Raw genomic sequence first — 7,905 nt, 5'->3', positions numbered from 1 at the left:
CCCTAAATGTAACTCCCGTATAAAGTATTTGATGTAGCTCACTAAAGAGGATACAACTCACTGGCGAGATATACCTAGCATGGACATCATATGTTAATAGATTTTCAATTGATGTCGAATTTTATAAAATCAAATTCGAATTTTATGCCCGTATGTATACGCAGGTTAAATGCTAGTATATCACATTAATCTGTGACTTGTAGCTAAGTATACTCCAATCCGAAAGAGATTAACTATGTCATATACAAATTTGGCTTAACTCGAGTCTCCAAAACTAATTTAGACTAAACGTAATCAAACGTACGTGTAAGCACTACACCTATACGAAACAAAATTACAAAAGAATTTATATATAATAATAAAACATTCAAACAGTATTACTAGTGTACAGTTGCACAAACTTTAGATAAGATTCGCAATTTCATCCGTTCATCACCATGGTTAGTCGTCGTGAATTATATATATTACACCCGAAATTGCAAGCTAAACCGTGTTTTTTTAAAACCTTTGACTTCAGGGTTGATGTAGAGGTTGGTGACTTTTCACTAAATCTGGACTTGGGTGGTCCGGGAGTAGATTGTTCTTCATTTAACCTCTCCCATCTATCAAATATTTCCATAAGACTGCATGCCCAAAACAAAATAAGATTAAACTAATCTCGTGCGATATCAAAAAGCGAAAAAATATGATTCATTAACCTTGAGCTCTCGGTAGGAAAGTGAACAACTTCCCCACTGTTTAAAAATACAATTGCGCCGACTTTAGCATCAGATAATATTGTCGCTTCTTCTGCATATTTTAGAAGGTTCTCAACGTTTCTCTTTCCAGAACTTGAACTTGAAATTGATGTCCAAGAAGAGCTTTTGTATCTTCTAACAACGTCTTTCATTTTGAACCTGCATTTTATAAATCGTTGTTACCTGCGACTTAACACGCTTTAAACATAAATGAAAAGAAACATTATTACCTTTTAGGCACATACTCATCGTATTTAGAACTCTCTGCGAACACCATAACCCCTACTTGCATGTTATCATCAACCCACACGCTTCTCGTACTGACAACAAACTTTTCTTTTTTCTAGAGAAATTTACCAACCTTCTCGGGAGGTGTTTATTTTCTCCAACTTTTTTTGGTCTAGCCATCTATTAAAAACATAAATCAATACTATTACAAAAATTTTGTTAATATCAAGGTAAATGTTTGTAATAGTATTGATTTTTTTTTTTTTTTATAGATGGCTAAACAAAAAAAGTTGGAGAAAATAAACACCCCCGAGAAGGTTGGTAAATTTCTCTAGAAAAAAGAAAAGTTTGTTTGACAGTGCGAAAAGCGTGTGGGTTGATGATAACATGCAAGTAAGGGTTATGGTGTTCGCAGAGAGTTCTAAATACGATGAGTATGTGCCTAAAAGGTAATAATGTTTTTTTCATTTATGTTCTAAGCGTGTTAAGTCGTAGGTAATAACGATTTATAAAATGCAAGTTCAAAATGAAAGACGTTGTTAGAAGATACAAAATCTTCTTAGACATCGATTTCAAGTTCAAGTTCAGGAAATAAAAATATTGAGAACCTTCTACAATATGCAGAAGAAGCGACAGTATTATGTGATGCTAAAGTCGGCGCAATTGTATTTTTAAACAGTGGGGAAGTTGTTCACTTTCCTACCGAGAGCTCAAGGTTAATGAATCATATTTTTTCGCTTTTTGATATCTCACGAGATTAGTTTAATCTTATTTTATTTTGGGCATGCAGGCTTATAAAAATATTTGATAGATGGGAGAGGTTAAATGAAGAACAATCTACTCCCGGACCACCTAAGTCCATATTTAGTGAAAAGTCACCAACCTCTACATCAACCTTGTAGTCAATAGCTATACCGTGTTTTTTTAAAACCTTTCCAAACATCTTCGCATCTTCAACATTTATATTTATACGACTGCCAGACCATACCAGAGCATACATAACATATGTAGTTAGTAAATAAATAAAAGTAGTAGTAATTTATTTATTTAATCAATATATATATTATACATACATACTCACCAAGTAAAGAAAAGAATCCTTTTCGGACTACCAGCAGGTGCATCCCACTCAAAAGTCAAATTAGCCGCAATCATCACTTGTTCAAAGTTACAGCCACCACCTACCACAATTAACCCTGAGAAACAAGTTGAAATTAATATAAAAAATTGATCATACCCTACAAACATAATAATAAACATAAAATAAAATAATATTGGAAAAAAAAATTATGCATGGAAGCTAACGTTTAAGGTGATTCATGACTTTATCAAGATCACTAGTATGACGAAACAAGTTTGATTAGATAATTCTACACGTAGATATATAGAAATCATAATAAAAAGGAAAGAAAGAAAAAACGAATATGGAGAAAACGATACCTCAGCCACCATGGTTTTCAATTGGGATTGATATTAACCAAACGTTACAGATTATAAAACTCTAGACGAGTATAATTGCGAATGATAGAAACAGTATGCGAATGTCAAACATACAAAAACAAAAATGACCCCACCCCAATAACCAATCTTCTTCCCCATATCTTCTTCTATTTTATTATTATATCGTCTTCTTCACAATTTTTAATCTTTTAACTTTTATTATGATTATGATTGCATCCAATGAAATGGGTGAAAATTAAAAACGTAAAAAAAATACACATTTAATTAGTCTAATATATCATATATATTGTACCTTTTATGAAATATTTGTGCAACGCAAGATTTAAGTTTGTAGATTCCTCAACAATGTCCTTTGATGTAACATATCTTTTACAGTTTAACTTGGCTGTTTGCTCAAGAACCGAGTTGGCCCTTTCGGTGGGATCTTTTGTCTCCAATGTTTTTGTGGTTGCGTTTTCAGGAGCAAGAACATTGAGTAAATGTGCATATGCCGCTCCGTCCTACAATTAATTAACAATGGTCACAGATAAAGAATTAATAACACGTCTTATAACGTTGCATTTTTCATATTAATCTAAAAAAACATACCTTCAAGTCGGATGAAAAGCTTTTAACTTCTTTTTTGTAACCTGCTTTTTTCAGCTGATAATTCATCCGTTTGAAGAACATTTTCTGGTGCCAAACCCATGAGCTCTTCTGGCATTTCATATAGCATTCGCATGTATGTCGACCGTATAAATTTTCTAATGAATTACAAAAGTATGTAAAAAATCAAACCTTGTTATCTTCAACCATTTCCGCCAGCTCGGGAATTTTGTTTAGATCAACATCTACTACAACTTGTATGTGACAATGACAACAATAAGTTATGATGAAATCTTAATACATTATTTGTATTAACTAACAAACTATAACTCTATACAAACCTTAACTATTTGAGAGATTAATCCAAGTAATAGGTGGGGCTGCAAACATGAAACACAAGAAAAAAATATTAGTACAAACTTGTGCGTTAGGACATTAGTATATGACTCCAATTTTAGACATGAATTTGCTTCAAATGCATCATGTATGACTGTTTACAGTCGATATTTCAGTCTCGGCCATTTAATTATGAGTTGGTCGATTCAGTGTATTTTTATCTTGGACGGATGATGATATTTCCACCATCAAAATTGATAAAATCCACCGCAATTGTGCATTAGTTATATGTATTGTAAAAGTACCTAATGCACAATTGTGGTGGATCAATCAATTTTGATGGTGAAAATGTTAATTCCCGACGAGTCACATATGCTAAAAAATAGCTTGAAATGAAACGGGTCAAACAGGTTGAAATTTACCCCCAAAGCACATACATTTTAATGACACCTTACAAAAACTATTCAAAGACAATGATAACTAGTTAAAAGTTGATCTAATCTTTGCAATCATATTTGATGAACTACTTATTACGCATTTTCACAGGTCTTCCAACCCGGCCCGCCCATTTTGCTACCTATAGTTTCAGCCCGTTATCTTACAATTGGCATTTTCTCGACTTAACCTTCCTTCTGCCAAGTTCTGTGTGCCAATGTTAACTTAAACCATCTGAAAGACATTACAAAAATAATAAAAATGCCAATATAAGTTCAAACAATTTATATACTATATATGAATTATAAAATCAGACATAATAACGATCAAGTTATAATCTGTAACCAAAACTTTATAATCTCAACCAAATTTTAATATTATAATAATGTTTTACATATTGGACTACTTTCATAGTAGTTTTTATAGAATAAATGGGAACATAAATGATGTTAAAAAATATCATTATAATAGGTAATAATTTACTTTAACATAATCATAAACTGTACCATGTTTAACTTAACATTTTCTAAAACAGCTTCTACAACCAAACTTCCTCCTTTTTTCACAATTTTTATTTTTATTTTTTAATTTTATTATTATGATCAGATCAGATCCAATGAAATGGGTGAAGATTAGGTAGAAAATACACATTTAATCAAACTCATAAACTTGTACGTACCTGTTGTGGAATCTAAAAGGAAACACGTTCCTTGAGGGTCAACGAGTAAAACTGTGTTTCTTGTATGCTGCACAGATATTTTTTAACCTGTTAAATTAGATATACATTTAAATTCTAGCATAAAATTATTTTATAAAAACTTATACAAACCTGAGATAATTCATTTTCTTCTTCTTCTTCTTCTTCTTCTTCACGTTTTCTGGATTCTTCAAGAAGATTCAGAGGAAACAAGCTTTAACATTCAATCATTCCCCACTTTCTACATCCTTCACTTCAAACATTTTCTAAAATAACTTCTACAACCAAACTTCCTCCATTTTCACAAATTTTAATCGTTTTTAATTTTATTGTTATGATCAAATCAGATCCAATGAAATGGGTGAAGATTAGGTAGAAAATAAACATTTAATTAAACTCGTAAACTTGAACCTGGGGTTCCGAGTTCGTATAATGAGAGCGAAGGTACATTGTTGTAAGAAACACGTTCCTTGAGGGTCAACGACTAAAACTCGTGTTTCTTGTATACTGCACAGATTTTTTTCCCTGTTAAATTAGGTATTAGGTATACATTTCAATTGTAGCATAAAATAATTTTATATAAACTTATACAAACCTGAGATCATCCGATACATTTTCTTCTTCTTCACGTTTTCTGGGTTCTTCCAGAAGATTTAGGGAAACAAGTTTTTTTAAGAGAAGATAAATGAGGGTAAATGAAAGGAAATGGGTGAAAAAGTATAGAAGTAAATGAACAATCCCATTTCTCTCTTTTTAAAATACAAACATCGTGTCTATATCAATATCTACAATGGTCAATGGTCAAACCTGAAAAAGTTCAATCATGCATTCTTTCCCTGATTTCGTACACTAGTCAAACTTTCTTTCTCAACCGTACGATCTCATTCTAGTTTTACTGATCGACAGCTGTAATTGCACACAAATTCTTTCTATATACGGAGTAATAAATTCTTTGTTTTTCACCAAAAAATATGAGTGAAAAGTATGGTGAACGTATTTTGTGAGTTGGGTTATTGACTTAACGAGGCGTGGCCCAAACATTCGTTTGGGATTGCGTTGCTTTTCCACATAAGAAGCAACATGCGTTTATTGGTTTTATTAGCTTATATTTTTATTATGATTTTGATTTGATTTAATTATTTTAATTTACTTTCTACTCAACTTTCAATTATATTTTTTCACATTATCACAACACTCCCAACTAACACTCAAACTAACACCGTCATTTCACATTCGCAACTCATACCGCCACGTCACAAAAAAAACACACACCATCAGCTGCTCACGCAGTCACACCCCTTCTCATAACAAATAGTAAAACAAATGGTCTGATGGTGGTGGTGGTGTGTTAGAAGGAATGTGTGGTAAAATATGTTTGGTAGTTTGAGTAAAAAATGATAAAAATAATATATTAGAAACATTAAAAAAAGTCAACCCATCAGATAACGCAACGTCACTCTCAACTTACGTTGGTTTAGCCGTAGGGAACTCACTCACGCTCTTCTCATGTTTTAAACCCGCACACCATAACATAAAAGATGAGAAGTTGGTTTAGCAACGCCACCAACTTACGACGTCAATTTTTCTTCATAGCAACCGATCTTATTCAATATAAGGAAAATCAGTATAATATGGGTCTTATAATTAAAGTTGTTTTGCTTTAGAAAAAACTAGTTGTGGAGCCCTCGCTTCGCGCCGGGGGCTCCGTTTTGAATGCGAGTTAAAAAAAAGTCTTGATCTATTTTGGCAAAAAGAATTTTTTTCGACATAACATTGAAGGGTTGTTCCTTTTGTGAAAGTTGCTTCTTTTAGCGTTCGGGTTTTATTTTAAAAAGAAAAAGTTAGTAAAGTGGGGGTTCGATTTGTATTTTAATAAAAGTTAGTGGGTTAAGTTTGTGAAATTTGAAAAAACTTTACGTATAAAGTGGGGGTTCGATTTGTATTTTAATAAAAGTTAGGGGGTTAAGTTTGTGAAAATTGAATATTAGTAAAAAAAAAAAAGTTAGTAAAGTGGGGGTTCGATTTGTATTTTAATAAAAGGTGGGGGGTTAAGCTTGTGAAATTTGGAGAAAAATAAACGTATAAAGTGGGGGGTTCGATTTGCATTTTAATTAAAAGTTAAGGGGTTAAGTTTGTTGAAAGTGGGAAAATGAATAGGACTATTTGAAATGTCCCGTTCTTATTGATTAAAAACGTTCCATATTAATTGATTTCGTTGCGAGGTTTTGACCTCTATATGAGACGTTTTTCAAAGACTGCATTCATTTTAAAACAAACCATAACCTTTATTTCATCAATAAAGGTTTAAAAAGCTTTACGTAGATTATCAAATAATGATAATCTAAAATATCCTGTTTACACACGACCATTACATAATGGTTTACAATACAAATATGTTACAACAAAATAAGTTTCTTGAATGCAGTTTTTACACAATATCATACAAGCATGGACTCCAATTCTCGTCCTTATTTAAGTATGCGACAGCGGAAGCTCTTAATAATCACCTGAGAATAAACATGCTTAAAACGTCAACAAAAATGTTGGTGAGTTATAGGTTTAACCTATATATATCAAATCGTAACAATAGACCACAAGATTTCATATTTCAATACACATCCCATACATAGAGATAAAAATCATTCATATGGTGAACACCTGGTAACCGACAATAACAAGATGCATATATAAGAATATCCCCATCATTCCGGGACACCCTTCGGATATGATATAAATTTCGAAGTACTAAAGCATCCGGTACTTTGGATGGGGTTTGTTAGGCCCAATAGATCTATCTTTAGGATTCGCGTCAATTAGGGTGTCTGTTCCCTAATTCTTAGATTACCAGACTTAATAAAAAGGAGCATATTCGATTTCGATAATTCAACCATAGAATGTAGTTTCACGTACTTGTGTCTATTTTGTAAATCATTTATAAAACCTGCATGTATTCTCATCCCAAAAATATTAGATTTTAAAAGTGGGACTATAACTCACTTTCACAGATTTTTACTTCGTCGGGAAGTAAGACTTGGCCACTGTTGATTCACGAACCTATAACAATATATACATATATATTAAAGTATGTTCAAAATATATTTACAACACTTTTAATATATTTTGATGTTTTAAGTTTATTAAGTCAGCTGTCCTCGTTAGTAACCTATAACTAGTTGTCCACAGTTAGATGTACAGAAATAAATCGATAAATATTATCTTGAATCAATCCACGACCCAGTGTATACGTATCTCAGTATTGATCACAACTCAAACTATATATATTTTGGAATCAACCTCAACCCTGTATAGCTAACTCCAACATTCACATATAGAGTGTCTATGGTTGTTCCGAAATATATATAGATGTGTCGACATGATAGGTCGAAACATTGTATACGTGTCTATGGTATCTCAAGATTACATAAT

Source organism: Rutidosis leptorrhynchoides, chromosome 7, assembly GCF_046630445.1.
Source record: "Rutidosis leptorrhynchoides isolate AG116_Rl617_1_P2 chromosome 7, CSIRO_AGI_Rlap_v1, whole genome shotgun sequence".
Classification (NCBI taxonomy): Eukaryota; Viridiplantae; Streptophyta; class Magnoliopsida; order Asterales; family Asteraceae; genus Rutidosis; species Rutidosis leptorrhynchoides.
Note: the sequence above shows the minus strand (reverse complement) of the source record.